This window comes from Lontra canadensis, unplaced genomic scaffold (assembly GCF_010015895.1).
Source record: "Lontra canadensis isolate GAN:19392208 unplaced genomic scaffold, GSC_riverotter_1.0 scaffold5, whole genome shotgun sequence".
In the NCBI taxonomy this organism is placed as follows: Eukaryota; Metazoa; Chordata; class Mammalia; order Carnivora; family Mustelidae; genus Lontra; species Lontra canadensis.
The window spans coordinates 19,713,594-19,729,914 of record NW_022630999.1 but is presented as its reverse complement, the minus strand read 5'-3'; the positions used below and the strand labels follow the sequence as shown (position 1 = coordinate 19,729,914).

The 16,321-nt window shown below is 47.7% G+C and overlaps 1 long non-coding RNA gene across 1 annotated transcript; it reads right to left on the bottom strand.

Annotated features, from left to right (window-relative positions):
* Positions 1–395: 395 nt before the first annotated feature.
* On the bottom strand, positions 396–4,117 carry LOC116864049. Its single transcript, XR_004381926.1, has 3 exons — positions 4,052–4,117; positions 3,407–3,600; positions 396–489 (listed from the first exon to the last, which is right to left on the bottom strand). It is a non-coding gene; the product is annotated as an uncharacterized LOC116864049 (long non-coding RNA).
* Positions 4,118–16,321: the final 12,204 nt, after the last annotated feature.

Below are 16,321 nucleotides of genomic sequence, written 5' to 3'. Positions count from 1 at the left end.
ACTGCCACTCAACTCAGTATCTCGGTGTGGGAAATGAGAGTGCTTCCCCTTTAATTATTTTTCATTTGTCCATGAAGGGAAAAAGTTGTACAAAAACACAAATGGAGAGGTGGTGGGGTGCAGGAGAAAGGGGCTTCTTTGGAGTCTGAGACCTGTGGAGAAGTGGCTCGAATCTGTGGACACCTCTGCAAGATAAAGGGTTGGATGCTCTATGACCTAATGGTCTCAACCTTGGCGGTGCATAGAATCACCGGGGAGTGCCTGCCCTGGACCCCACACAAATGAAGTCAGAACTTCTGCGGGTAGGACCTGGCCATCCCCAGGCGATTGCCATCTGCAGTCTAGTTCGAGAGAACTGTGGCTCAGTGGCTTTCAGGCCTCTAGAGCCCTCCTAAGGGTTCTTTTGGTCTAAGCAGCAGGTCATCTGATGTTCCACTAGGTGGCACCTTCCAGCAAACTTCAGTGGGTCCGGAGAGATCTGTTCCAGGTCTAAAGGAAGGGAGAGAATTCAGAAAACAATCCTTGGAGGTCTTTACTGGCTACAGGGGTTTGCACTGTTGATGAGAGGGCTTAATTTGTTGGTTAACAACTCTCTGGTAAGTGTTGGAAACAGAATATTAAGACGCATCCATGCTAGGAAACTGAGGCCTGGGGAGGGGGCCCCTCCATCCTTTAGGGCTGGGCTCACCCATTCACCCATTGTGTCTTACCTCCAATCTGTCCAGCAAGAACAAAACAACAACAACAAAAAACCCTGCTCCAAAGTCCTCAATGAGCCCCGTTATGGGCAGTAGCGGACCTCTGTTCTTTTTATCTGATTAGCTAGACAGCACCCTGATTTTCCTTGGGGATTTACCTTCCTCCGACTCAGCTAGGAGCTTAGATCAGCGCTGACCCCAGCCTTAGCTTCTGGCTCAGCCATTCAGAGCATGCTATCCCTTTCCCCTATAATGACTGGTCCAAGGATGGATCCCTGATTTACCTAAGGCAAATTAGAACAGTCACATTTCTGTTCTGTGGTTATGATGTAGAGGCTATTAGGAAGCCATGGGCACTTCCAGCCCCCGGGGAAGGGGCTTGGCTCCCAGCCCTACCAAGAGGAAGGAATGTAGTGAGTATCTTACCTTTGCTCCTCCCAGCTCCCCGACCCAGAGTGGCTCTATACCACACATCAGCGGGCTTCCTTCCTGGATGTGTCCGCAGTAAAGGCCACACAGCTGTGGTCAGGGGGCCTCCCTCTCTGCATTCACGTAAGAAGGGCTCCCCTCACCACCTCCCTCTGGACAGCACAGCCCAGTTCCCTGCCCCAAGGTCCTGCATGCTCCCTTGTCGTTCTCCTTTCCTGTTGCCCTCTTACTAAACTCTCCTCACGTTTCCCGGGGTGAGAGAGCCAGAGACCCTGACTGAATCAAATGTAGAAGCTTCCCGAGAAGCTGAGAACAGCATGGACATAGAGGAGAGGGGAGCCGAGATATCACCCAGTGACCCAAGCCGGCCCCTGACATCATCTTTGCCTCCACTCCGGCTCACCTCCCACATTCAAACAATTACCTAATAATGCTGATTTTATTGCCTAATAAATTGGAAATGTATCCCTTCCTCTCCGGGCCTCCTGTGTGGGACATACTTCAGGGGCCTGCGAGAAGCCTCCCTGATCAGAACCCTGCTACCCCAATGGCCGAGTCCCCTGGCTTGGGAACCAGCCCCTCGCCTCACCTCTGGGCTGTCGCTGGGCCGAAGATGTGCCTAACCTGGATATAAAGCACGAACGGAGCCCCTCAGATTCTGTCTCAGAAATTGGAATCAAGGGGAACCTGGGTGGCTCCGTCAGGTAAGCATCTGCCTCCTGCTCAGGTCATGGTCCCAGGCTCCTGGGATGGAGCCCAGAGTTCAGATCCCTACTCAGTGGGAAGTCTGCTTCTCCTTCTCCCACTGCCTCTCCCCCATTCATCCCCTGTGTGTGTGTGTGTGTGTGTGTGTGTGTGTCTTTCTGTCTCAAATGAATAAATTTTTTAAAAAAGAAAAGAAATTGGACTCAAGGGCCACCGAGGGAAGAAGACAGCTGCTGGCGCTCCTTGAAGGTACAAGTTCAGGTAACATCAGGGTGGAGATGACTCTTGGGCCACACACAAGGAGAAGGTTCAGGAAAGCAGAAAGCCAGGAGTAACACAGGGAGTGCATCAGTCAGAAGAAGACAATGAAGCAGAAGTAAGAGGAACAGAGGTGCCCAGAGAGAAAACTATGTAAGAGAACCACCTTGGCTCCTGGTTTTCTAGCTCCAGTGATGGTTTCTAGGGTCCTGCCTGGATCCCTGCCCTGGGGCTTCTTTTCTGGTGGAGTGGGGTGGGGTGTAAGTGGTGGGAGGGGTCGGGGTGGGGGGTGGTGATGGTGGTGGTGGCAGTGGTGGTTTCTGCTGTATTCCCTTTCCCTGAAGGTGTGAGTGATCTTCTGTCCCTTCTGATCAAAAGAGCCCTGGCCTTGGCACTCTCATCTCAAAGTCCAGGTTAAAGCGTGTATCATGTCCCACGTGCATTGTTGGAAGAGTCTCTAACAACACGTCACTGTGGTCCTGCATCCTTTAAACATCACCCTGCCCACGGACAGTGTGCAAACTTGCCATGTGGTTTCCCTCATTGTCTTCTCCCTGAGGTCAGGGTGCTGGCCTTGCCCTTTGTGCGAAACTACCAGTAGCTCCATAATCTTGCTTAACCGTGTTGCCTCCCAGCGCCATACCCTGGCTCACGCTGATTCCCCTTCAGGTCTACTCAGCACTGCCTTTTGTGGGTGAATTCCTAGCTTAGATATCAGCTCCCCCGGCCTCATTTACTCATTGGCTCCTTCTGCCTCCTACCCATTGGAGCTCTTTTTCCCATACAACTTGTGTAATTTCTGCTTTAGTATTTACATATTCATAAAGATGATGATGGTGATGTTAGCTAATATTTATGGAGATCTTATTACATACCAAACTCTAAGCTAGTACTTTACAAACATTATTTCTCTTTTGTTGTTGTTTAAGATTTATTTATTTATTTGAGAGAGAGAGAGAGAGGGGAGGGGCAGAGGGAGAAGGAGAATCCCAAAGCAGACTCCCTGCTGAGTGTGGAGCCTGTCGCAAGTCTCCACCCCAGGACCCCCAGATCATGACCTGAGCAGAAATCAGGAGTTGGCCGCTTATCTAAGCCACCCAGGCGCCCCCAAATTTTATTTCTTTCAATCCACACCAAAAGCCTATGAGGTAGGTTCTGTTATTATTCCTATTTTCCAGAAGAGAAAACCTTAGCAGAGAAATCACACAGCTAGGAAGTAGTAGACTCAGGTCTATTGTTCATTTCTTCCTTTTTTTTGTTTTGTTTTGTTTTGTTTTTAAGAGCAGCATTATTGAGATAGAACTCACGTGTCCTACCTTCACTCATCCACTTAGAGTGTACAGTTCAGTGGTTTTGAGTATATTCACACACTTGTGTGCACCCACCACCACAATTGTAGAACGTGTTCATCACCCCTGCAAGAAACTCGGGGTCATTAATTGCTTGTTTCTCGAGGCTGCACTTAGCAGCTGGCCTGGTACCCAGCGTGTAGTGTCTGCTCAGCCAGCACCTGTTGAAGAATGGACAGGGCTACCCTAAGTTAGAGGACAGTGGAAGGTGCAAGACAGCCTCTTCTTGCAATGCTCTTGACCCTTCCCATTGAACAAGGGTTTGCCCGATTTTTCTGTTTATTTTACACTGTTTTTCTAATCATAGCCACCACTTAGTATCTCTTATATGCCAAGCCATACACTGAGTGACTGGTATATGTTATCTTATCAATGCTCATATCGACACCTAGAAGGAGGTATTATTGGGTCTATGATATAGATGAGGAAACTGAGCCTCAGGGATTTCATTCATCTAAAGTCACACACCTTGTCATCACCTTCATCCTAACATTAAGTGAACTGCTACTCCCTGTAATAGAACATTTCACCATCTCTATGCGTTCTGCTAAGTTCTTTATGTACATCACCCATTCATTTTAGTCATTCATTCCACTGATATTAAGAACCTACCCCATACGAGGCAGTATGGCAAGTGCTAGAGATTCCATGATGGGCAAACAGATAAATCCACAGTCTCGCAGCGCTCACGGTCTAGTGGCATAAAAGACATTATAAGCATGAACACACAAATAACAACTGTATTAGGTGGGAGGAAGGAGAAAGGTCCTCATGGCGGTAAGATGCAGAGCTGGTATTAGAACCTAATACTATGGAAATCCAAGTCGAGGAAAAAGTCCAAGATTCTTTCTGGCAAGTTACACCAGTGTGACTCCTTTTGGGTGATCAAATAAGACATTGGTTTTGCCAATGGCTCTCTGGGCAGTCCTTGTCCCTGTAGGAAGTCTACCACTTACTATGGGAGACCTAAATAAACTACACAACAAAAGCTCAAAGACACACAGGCACACACGCACATAGTTGACCCATACCTCCAGCTGCAGAGAGAGCTAGGAAGGAAGCAGTGCAGTGCATTTTGCAAATGCGTTCTTTCAGCTGGGGGACTCAAGTTTGAAGAGCATTTTTCTATTCACTGTGTTGCACTTTGCTTTTATCATGTAAATGATTCTGGAGATCACTCCATTTAAATACATAGAGATTGTCCCATTCTGCTTTCCACTTGCAAAGTACTGCTTGGTGTGAATAAAGCAGGGTTCAAACTGTCCCTTATGGGTGGACATTTGGAGTTGTTTGCATCAGAGGCTAGTAAAGTAATGCCTTCGTGAATAACCTGGTGTAGGTCTCCTTTGTTAACAGGGAGGTGAATTTTGAGAGGAAATTCTTAGAGGAAGGATTGGCTGGATCAAACGTAACCACTCCTTTCATTCAAAAGATAAACCCTAGTTCCCTCCCATAAGGGCTGAATCCTTTTGCACTCATACCAACAATGTAGGAGGGCGCCTGACTCTTCACATACCAGACCCATGCGATATATTTTTTTAAATCACGCATTCTGTATAGAAATCGACCCTCCCAGTTTCTCTTAAAGATCACAAGATCTGGCAAACCATGGGCCTGTTTTCCTGCATGGCCATAACAAGCTGGGGGCTGAGGGGTCACTGAGCCAAGTTGTCACTATGACCCTTGTGGGTCTTGGAATTTTCAACTCCTGATCTGCTCTAGCCCCTTCAATAATTTTTTTTTAAAGATTTATTTATTTATTTATTTATTTGACACAGAGAGAGATCGCTAGCAGGCAGAGAGGCAGGCAGAGAGAGGGGAAAGCAGGCCTCTGCGGAGCCAGGCCGACCCAGGGCTCCATCCCAGAACCCCGAGATCATGACCCGAGCCTAAGGCAGAGGCCCCACCCACTGAGCCACCAGGAGCCCCTGGCCCAGCCCCTTCATTATGAATGTGAGGAGACTCCACAAATCCATAGAGGAAAGTGAGTGGGGACTAGAACCCAGATCTCCTACTGGCGTGGGAAATAAATGCAAAAGAAAAATTAAATTTCCTTACTGCCTACAGCCCATGGACAAGTCCTTGATACAGGCAGAGTGACATTCCTCTAGGAACTCAACTCTCTCGATGTTAATACTTGGCTAAGAGCAAAACTCCCAGGATCCAGTAAGTCTACTTTAACATATCAAAATTGCTTTGGAAATTTCCTTTACCTCTAACCCCCAAGATATATGTTGGCAAACATCCCGGAAGCCTATGACCCACTGATACACATCTGAAGGGTCTCATGACTAAGGTTTTATTAAACAGTCATAAATGGCCAGCTGGCCCCCTCAAGGTCCTGGAAACCCTGCTTCCAAAATTGCTCACAGACTTACCCTATTCCTAACCCCCTCCCAACTTAAAATATATAATCGGCCTCTCCTCGTGACTTCCTCGAGAGTGCTCAGCTCTTTCTGCCCACAGGTCCTGTTCCCATGCTTTACCTTTTGGTTCCCATGCTTTACCTTTTGGTGCCAAAGTTGTCTCAAGAATTCCTTCTTGGCCATTGTCTCTGGACCACAACGTCTTTCCTACATCACTATCTCAGTCCAGTGCATCAGTTAGCCTCCGGAGTAAGCCCAAGAATTGAGGCAGGGTAAGTGTGTGAAAGCACTGACAATTTAGCATTAAAATTGGAATTGTTTTTTAGCATTCACTTTGCTCAGTAAATAGATCACACTACCCTGTAGTTGATTAAACTGTGACTAATCCGCATAGAGCAGAGTGACAAATTGGTTTCTATTCCTTCTGAGCAACCAAAAAAAAGGGGCTGATGCCATAGCAGAAAAGATTCAGTTATTCATTCATTCCCTTATTCATTGAACACAAATTGTGGGCCAGGCCCTGCTCCAAGCACTGAAGGTTCAAAGATGACTAACAAGCTTTTAAACGCCCCATAGACAAGTATGCAAAACCTTGATAGAACACTAGACGTGTTTTATTGGGAACGCACAGGCTGCCGTGAGAGCACAGAAGAGGGATGGTAATCCTGCTGAGGGGTATATAGGAAAGGTCACAGAGGAGGGGATGTTTGGGTGGATCCTGAAGGATGTGTAGGAGTTTGCTAAGGAAATGAAGGGACACGGGAAAGAATTTCAGAACGTGACTGTATTTGAAGATAGGGTCTTTAAGGAGGTAATTCAGTTAGAATGAGGCCTTTGGGGTATGCCCTAATCCAGTCTGACTGGTGCCCTTATACAAAGAAGTTTGGACACAGTGAGACATCAGAAATGCACTCACAGAGGAAAGACCACGTGAAGATACAGCAAGAAGGTGGCCCTCTACAGGCCAAGGAGAGAGGCCTCAGAAGAAGCCAAGCCTACAGACAACTGATCTTGGACTTCTAGCTTCCAGAAAATCATTTTCTATGTTCAAACTACTGAATCCATGGTATTTGGTTATGACAGCCCTAACAATTTAATACAGATGCCAAACCCTACTGAGAGCAGTTAAGAGCCAGTGACAGTCAAAACAAACTAAAAGAAAAGGAAAAGGAGGGGTAGGGAAACGGAGGATGAAAACAGGGCCGGAAAGAGGAGGAGTTTGAATGTGGCAAAAACAGAGATACTCAAGCCAGAAAAGTTCAGTAAGCCTTCAGTTTTCTACTGTCATTACCCAGTGTGTAGATATACTTTAAAATTTTATTTTTAGCAATGCGATGTGCGCATATGGCTACAAAATTAAGTAATTCAGAGAACTGATAATAAAAAGCAACCGTCCCACCCCTACCATGTCCTATTCCCCCAGACTAATATTGTTTAACTATTTCTCTTGTTAGCTTTGGCTAAAACAGAGGCTTGTCATGTGCTAAGCCCTGTGCTAAACCTTTTCTGCACACTGTTTCCATGAGTGCTTACCACAAGCCCATGAGGTAGCCACCATTATTATGCCCACTGTACAGATGGGGAAACTAAGGCATGGAGAAAATAAGTGACCTGTCCAGGGTCCTACACAGCTGGTAAGCAATAGATATGGGATTTCAACTCAAGTCTGGATTCCAGACACCTAAATGCTCTTAATCACCATACTCTGGTGGTTCCTGTCAAAGACTTATAACCTATATTCCTTGATTTATCAACTCTGGACATTATCCATTGACTTCTTAGTATGATTGATGAGGATTTATCTCACTTAATCCTCCTGCCTTCTGCCTTCTAATTTTAGATACTCTGCAATATTTAGTTCTGTTGTGGGTACCTTTGAGGTTTTAAATAATACACACCTCAATTCCTTGCTTGTACTCTACAAACATTTGTTAATTGGTTGTGAGGGATCACGTGTGAGTGGGTGATGGCAAGGCCATCCCAAGTGGCTCTTCTTATCCATCCCCAGGCTCCGTAACACCCAGCTCTGTGACGGGCACGCAGCAGCTGCTTGATAGATATCTGGGCAACTAATCAATGTAGAGAAACTTAACAGCACCAACGGTGGGAGATGACCAAGAAATCTCAGCCAGGCGGAGGGCATGGTAATCACAGCCCGCAATGTCAGACTGACTTCTTCGGAGACACAGCCTCCTGCTGAGGAGGGAACAAGGAGCCATAAAATGGAAATTGAAGGAGAATTGCTTCAGAGCAGCTGTCAGGAAGCACTTCCCCCAGCGGAGACAGCAGATGACCCGGCTGCAAGGTTGTCTGGGCTTGCGCACCTGGGTCTGTCCTGTCAACCAAAGGGAGGCCACCGGGGAACCCCACACAGGCCCCTGGCCATCTCCCCATCGTGGGAAACGGTGGGGGTTGTCTTCTGCCAGCAGCAATTCCACATTTCCTGAATGAATGAAGAAGTGAATGAATGAGTCTGAATTCAATCCCTTTAATCAAATGGGTCACATATGTGAGCTTCCACACCCTCAAAACCCAGTATTTTTGCACCTAAAGAGAATGAAGCTTTCAGACCCTGACCTCCCCAGTCCAGACTCATGATTCACCTTCTGAAATGCAGTGACTGGCATTTCGGATGACTCACACAGACTCCTGGGGGACACCCCCCCAACACACACACACACACACACACACACACACACACACACACACATTCTTTCTTTCCCTTCACTCTTGTCCTCCCCCATCAATCTGTCAGCAGGCTGGGTCTCTTTACCTCCTACTCAGTGGTTCTCAGCTCTGGCTTCGGCTGACTGACCCGGGAAGCTTTTTAAACATACAGATGCTTGAGTTTCTGATTCAGGGGCTCCGATGGGGGCATGGGCATGGGTATGTTTCAAGATTCTCCCCAGTGACTCTGATGTGTGGCCCACTCTCTAAATTGATCTCAAAGCTGTCTCCTTCCCTGTAGCTACCTGCCCTACTCCAGCTCTGTCTACACCCTCTTCTCCCCTGGGGACAGCAGTCTCCTCACTGGTCTTTTGGCGCTCCAGGCCTGGGTTCTCCAATCCATACTCCGTGAGGCAGCCTGCCAGAGAAATCTTTCTAGAATGAAAAGCTCTAGAATGTCACTCTTCCACTTAAGATGTCCTCCTACATCTCACTGCCTACAGGACAAACCCCAAACTCCTGGAGAGCCTCACAGACCCATTTATTTCTCCAGACAACTCACTCACACTCTACCCTAACATGTGAGCCATGCTAAGGGCCTCAATGAGCTGGTCCATGTTCTCTCCTTCTAAGTCTGTGCACAATGGTTCTCCTTATCCAGCATTAAAGAAAAATCTATCCGGACACTTGTTAAACCGGCAAGGAAAACTATTCAGGACTGATGTAATAGGAGTTTTGCAGTACAGGAGAGAGATAGGGCTCAACTTCCAGTCCAACAAAGACAGCTGGGGATTTATAGGCAATGAGGGCAGGGAGGGAGTCAACGGATGGAAAATTACTAAGAGAAAGTGTCCAGGTTAGGGGGATTTTGCTACACTGACTTAACAGGGTTCTTGCTAAAGTCCAGGGGTTAGACAGCAAGAGTAAGAGACGAGGAGTTTGTTCAGGTGTCAAGGGTGATCAGATCTTCTGGGTGAGGGGATGACCTGAAATGATTCTTTGCTAATACCGGGCTGGGCAGACCAAAGGCAGGATGAGTGCTACGATCGAGGCCCAGTTGAGAGGACGGCTCAGAGGAGCCCTGGTAAAGTTTGGTCAAGGAGAGAGTCTGTCCCCAGGAACAGCTGACTGTTATGCTCTGTATCCGACAATGCGGGTTCTTCCAGGTTCTGGAGGAGGAGGTGCTGCCTCCAGGGGGGCCTTGCCTGATACCCCTCCACTGCCCGCTGACCCTCCTCCGTCCCATGTTAGCGTTTGTCACCTCCCTGTGCTGGGATCTGTTTACTTGCCTGCTCCTGAGTTCAGCTGTGAGCAATTTGAGGACAGACACTTGATCTTGAACCCCCAGTGCCTAACGCAGTGCTTGGTTCTCAGTAAGTATTTGTTAAATGCATGCAGACTGCTGCACCCGGCTCCCGCAGAATCGCTACTCTGCTCAGAAACCATCAATGAATGACTCTGCATCGTCCTACATCAGTGGTTCGTGGACTTGGGTGAGCATCTGAATCAGCTGGAGGGCTTGTTAAACACTGAGGGCTTGGTCCCTCTCCCGAGTTTCTGGTTCCTGAGGTTGGACGGGGGCCTAAGAACAGGTGAAACTGACACAGCTGGTCCAGATGGTGCTTTGATCACCACTGGCAAGCAGGATGGCCACTGATGTCATCGCCCGGTGAGACGCATCAAACCATTTTAAAAACCCAAAGATGATAAGATTTAGTAGGCAACTTTCAGGTGAGGTGTGAAGCAGTTATGATCTCATGATCTAGGTGACCTCCTTCCCTGCCTGGAGTATAAGATTCTCTTTCTCTCTTCCTGTCTCCCTCATTTGCAGCCTGGAGCAATAAACAAGACTTCATTGCCTGGCCCCATGCTTCATTTGCTGTGGGAGAGGCTGCCTCCCGGGCACCGCCACCAGGCCTGGTGCCAGGCTGAGAGCAGGGACTACAGGCCCCCGTGGTGGCTGAGTGGCATACTAATGTACATGGCCCAAGGAGCTGCAGTGCCCCGAGCCCCCGACCACCTTTGTCCCCATGCTCAGCAGCTGCTGCAGCGCACAAGGAGGGCGAAGCCAGCGGAACAGAGACCCAGTCCGCAGCAGGCAGGGCACAGCAGAGCTCCCCCAAATGAATCTGCCTGGCCCGAGGGGACCCAGACACAGCTGTTTGCAGGGCACGTGGATGGGACTGGGATGTGACAGCTATGGTGTTCGCACGGGATGAGAGGCTTTTGGGGCATGAGACAGTCCTGGGTGGAGAGGGGGCTGCGCCAGGAGATGGGACCAGGGGACAGCTCTCTCCTTATGGCCACGTTCCAGGAGGTGAGGAGCTCCTTCACATTTCAAATTTGAACTTGGCCTGCCAGGCCCAAACAAAAGAATATTTGTCAAGATAGTAAGACAGAACATGGGGTTTTTTTGTTTGTTTTTGTCTGTTTGTTTTTTACAGTTTGTTACCTCAATTTGTAACTTCTAACTCCTCAGACATGTGAGATACTCTTGCTCAGGCCCTACAAATGCTTGGCATGTAGCTTGCCTGCAGGAAGACCGGGTGGGCTCCCTGAGGGGCTGCGCTCTTCCCCGGGGCCAGAATCATCACCCGGAAGCCAAAGCCGCTGGTAGCCCTGCCTCTCTGGGGACTGGCCGGGGCCCCTCCAAAGGGCCAGAAGGGCTCTCTCTCTCGCTGGGTGGTCAGGGTGAAGTCTGGCCCACAGTTAAACGACAGCAACTTCATCTGCTCACTGAGCGAAAGGAAGAGGCCGGGGTCTCAGGAGGCTTAGATCTGGGGTTCCCATCAAGCTATTGGATGGTGGTCACAAGTGTGGAGTCAAACCTTACACTGCCACTTTCTGCATATATTTCTGGGGGCAAGCCACCCCTCTGAACCTCAGTTTCCTTGTTTGTTAAGTGGGGATCAGTGTCATGGCTGCACACGGAGGGGTGATGTCAAAGCCTCTGGACTAGGTTTGCACAGGTGGGTACCTGTAAGTGTTGGCTGTCATTTGGGATTTCCTGGTTAGCTCTTCCCTATCTGGTGGGCCTTCCTACCCAAGCAGCCCCCAGCCTTGGCAGTGTTTGACAAGTTGGGGGAGGCTGTCCTCCAGGGTCCCTGCTTTTCCTTGGGACATTCTTTGCTCATGGGCTCCCTTCCAACTCCTATCAGGGACCCACAACTCTTACGTTGCAGAGAAGGCACCCTTACCAATGCAGAGTCCAAGTCCCCCGCCTCAGATATTCTGGGTTGCCAGGTTGGGGTTGGGCCCAGGTATCTGCATTTAAATGAGCTCCCCAGAGGATTCTCATAGAACGAAGCAGCTCTTGGAGAAACACCGTGGTTGAGAAAGTGGACTGAAAGTCTGATCCAAGACACAAAGCTAGAGGCAGATTCTTGTTCCATCTGAAGCACTAGCTGCCCAAGAGAGGAAAGCTGCCTTGAGAAGTAGTGAGCCCCCCCATCAATGGTGGTATGCGAGCAAATGCCAGATACATACCTGGCAGAGACAGGACAAAACTCCAGCCATAGCTCAGGATTTGCAGTTCACAGCCGGGACAATCTCTGTGGTACCATCTTCTTTTCCTCTGCCCTTCATCTCGGGAAATGCTGTCAGCCTTCCAACACCATCACCATACTCCCTTTCCCAGGGACCTCTTGGTTTGAGTCTCATGTTTGAGCAAGGGACGAATGCTCTCCTGTCCTAGGACATCTGGTGATGAAGGTCATTCTAGGCTGCCCCCATTCAATTGTGCCACCAGAGGAAATCCCCCATCTCAGCCCTTGGGGAAAAGAAGCCCTTTCTTGGGCCTTCTGTGCCCCCCACTTCACCTCCATCGCCACACAGAATTTATAGAAGGAGTTGGAAGCAAAGGAGGCTGTGGAGTCAATTTGAGACTGTGCTCAAGAGAGGACTGGGAGCTATGGCGCCTTGTAGTAACTGTGCCTAACACCGCGTGTAATCACTGCCATGTGTCTCTGTCAAGAACTCCAGTAACGCTCTAGTGCGGTCCCTGGGAGCTCCCTTGTCAGGACCCTCCAAGCAGAAGACAAATGGACAAGTTAGGGCAGTGATAAATCCCGCTGTCCTTCTGTTGTCAGCTGCCCCCTGCAGTGAGTCAGCTCAGCAGGGGGCAAAGGGAAAGGCACACCTGGCAGCAAAGTTCTGGGGGACTCGGGTATGTGGTTGCTCCCCAAGTACGTGCTCTCAAAGCGGGGCCTGGCCAACAGTTTGTTTTGAGGGGATGAGCTGACATGCCGTTTGCTAAGGATGCAAGAAAGGAGTTAGGGAAGACAGTAGGTTTTATATCTGCTTATTTTGCCACCAATCCACAATGAAAACTCCATATCCCAGCCTTGTCTGCCCCTAGACTTGCTCCCCCAGATGGCTGAACGGGACTAGGTGTCCCTCCCCCACCTGTGTTCTAACATCCAGCAGAAGACCCCCACCTCACGGCGAGCTCCACAGCTGTACTTGGAAACTCAACTCCTCTGAGCCAAAGCTGAGCGTTTCCTCCTTGGCCTTGACACCCCACCCCCTGCAAGGACACTGCATCTGTCTCCATTTCTAAAACTCCTTGAATAGCAGTTTTAGAAATGGTGGCCCCCCTGTTGATCACCTAGTATGAGCTGGGGGTATCACGTGCATAACCTCAAATGTTCATAAACACAAAATCATTAGCTCCATTTTGCAGATGGCAAAAGTGAGGCACAGGATAATTAAGTGACTTGCCCAGGTCTGGGTGACTTGAAATTCTGCAACTATTTGGGTTGAAAGGGACAATCACAGTGAATAATAATAACAGTGGAACAGAACTCCTGAATATGAATCAGAGTTCTGGCTCTTCCTTGTTATCTGGGTGAGTTTAACCCCTTTATGCCTTAGTTTTTCTCTGTGTGAAATGGAGATAATCATAATTATTATCATATCTACTTCTTTGTATTTGTGGTAGGCAGATATTGGTCCCCCAAAGATGTTGACATGGAGAGATTATTCTCGATTGTCCAGGTGGGCTCAATACAATCATAAGGTCCTCATAGAAGGGAGGCAGGAGTGTTAGAGAGAGTGGGAGAACCCTCTCTAGAGAGAGAGAGAGAGATTTAAAGATGCTAAGGTACTGGTTTTGAACATGGAAGGGTCCACGAGCCAAGGAATGCAGGCAGTCTCTAGAAACTGGGAAAGACAAGGAAACAAGTTCTCTCCTAAAGCCTCCAGAAGGAATACAGCCCTGCTGACACCTTGATTTTAGTTCAGTGAAGCCTGTTTCCAACATCCAGAACTGTACTGTGCATTTTATTTTCTTTTAATTTTTAAATTTTTAAAAATATTTTTATTTATTTATCTGAGAGAGAGAGAGAGTGAGCATGAGCTCATGGGGAGAGGGGCAGGGGAGAGAATCTTCAAGCAGACTCCGCATTGAGCACAGAGCCCAACGTGGGGCTCGATCTCACAACCCATGAGATCATGACCTGAGCCGAAACCAAGAGTTAGAAGCTTGACAGACTGAGTCACCCATGCGCCCCTAGATTGTGTGTGTGTGTGTGTGTGTGTGTGTGTGTTTTAAGATTTTATTTATTTATTTGATAGACACAGATCACAAGTAGGCAGAGAGGCAGGCGCAGAGAGAGGGGGAAGCAGGCACCCTGCTGAGCAGAGAGCCCCCATGCATGGCTCTATTCCAGGACCCTGAGATCATGACCTGAGCCAAAGGCAGAGGCTTTAACCCACTGAGCCACCCAGGCGCCCCTAGATTGTGTGTTTTAAACCACCAAATTTGTAGTAGTTTGTTACCACAGCAACAGGAAACTAATACAGGGTTGTGACTTTAAAAAAATCAGTTAAAAAAAATTCGGTAAAACAGCGGGCACATGGAGTTGGTTATACAAAAGTTCACTATGAATGCTGCCTCCTGGTTTTACCACAAGGTACTTAATATCTTAGATATCTCTGTTTTCCAAACATAATTTGTTATAACACTTGGCACATAGTAGATGTTTTTAATATTTAGTGGATGAATGATAATTTCTTCACTAAAAAGGGGAGAGGAGGCAACCCTGGAAATGGTGGTTAAAATTAGAGGTGTGCATACAGAATAGAAGAGTTGATTTCATTTTCTTCTACTTAAGGCATTGATGGCTCTGGTTAAGACCTTAATGGTTTATACTCTGTATAGAGTGACATATTAAATAATTAACAGTCTTTACCAAGGACCTTACTAGGTATGCCTTAATACAGAAAAGAGTGCAGTCAAGGTTTACCTTCTATAGGAAGTCCTCTGTCCCCAGTCCAGTGCTTTGTGATGGATGTTTGTTGGAATTCTTGGTTATAGGTGGTAGCAGTCCAAGTCAAATGTATCTGAGAGATACATATGAAACTGACAAACTGTAGCTATAGGTCTAACTTCAGGTACTACTGGATCCAGGCATTTGAATGATGTCATCAGGATTTGCTCTCACCACCTCTTAGGTTTGCTTTCCTCTGTGTTGATGTCATTTTAAGGCAGGCTCTGCCCATGTGGTAGACCCCAGAAAATCTAGGCTTTCCTGTTACCAGCACAGCAATCTCTGGGAAAAGAGCATCTCTTTCTTAACAAGTGTAGCAAAAGTCTAGGGCTGGACTCTGATTGGTCCATCTTGAATCAGACGCCCGTTCCTGAACCAATCAATGAGGCCAGGGAATTGGAACACCCACCTCATGGTTGGACTTGGGTCATGGGCTGAACATGGAAGCGAGACAATCTCAGTAGAGCCGCACAGACTGAGAATAGGGGACAATGGAAATGGAGGAAGTGTTACCAGAGAGAGGGAGTTGGTGCTGGGCAGGCATAAACTACAGAATTTTCTTTCCCCAGATCACATAGAGAGTAAGATTTAGAAATACTACTAGAATTCAGCCTCTCGAATCACCCAAAAGTCTGGTTCTTTAGTCAAATTGGCTGGAGTGTGGGGGCTGGATCTGCAAGTAAAACTCTCAAGCCTCATGGGATTTCCTGGAAAAATAATGAGGCGTATGAGGGCGGAGGGCTGGCAGAAATAGACACTTCCTGTTCATACGAGAAACTCAGACTCTCGGAATTGGAAGGCCACCAAGTCTGACTTCTCCATTCCCTTTACAACATCCTCTCCAGGTGGCTGGCAGCCTCTGCGTGTGTTCTGCCAGGGACAGGAAACACACTCCTTTTCTGAGACAGTCATTTTTTGATACCTCTGACCATTAAAAATAAATATCCCTATTTTGAGTCCAAATCTGTCTTCCTGTAGCTTCCACCTCCTTGTCCTGGGAATCACAGAGAATAAGTTAAACTCCTTTGGAATGGCCCAGAATAAAAGTACACAGAGACTGAGAGTCAGAAGACTATGGTTCTGATGTAGGTCCTTTGCTAGGAGGGCAAGGAAAATGAGATGAAATGCAAACACGAATGTGAAAGTGCTTTGTATGTCACAGACCATCATCATCATCACCATCACCATCATCATCATCAGTTAGGCACTTAAATGTCAGACATTGTTTGAAATTATTATCTAAATTTTTTCTTTCTTTTTCCTTTCTTTCTTCTTTCTTCTTTTTCTCTTTCTTCTTTCTTTCAAGAGAGCATGAGCGCATGCACAAGTGAGGATGGAGAGGGGTAGAGAGAGAGGCAGAGAGAGAATCTTAAACAGGTTCCATGATCAGCGCAGAGCCTGGTGTGGGACTTGATCTCACGACCCTGAGATCATGACCTGAGCTGAAATCACCAGTCAGATGTTTAACCAACTGAACCACCGAGGTTCCTGCCTAAATTTATTCTTATCATAAGCATTTGAGATAAATTCCATTATTATTCCCATTACACAGATGAGAAAACTGATGGCACTAGAGCTTA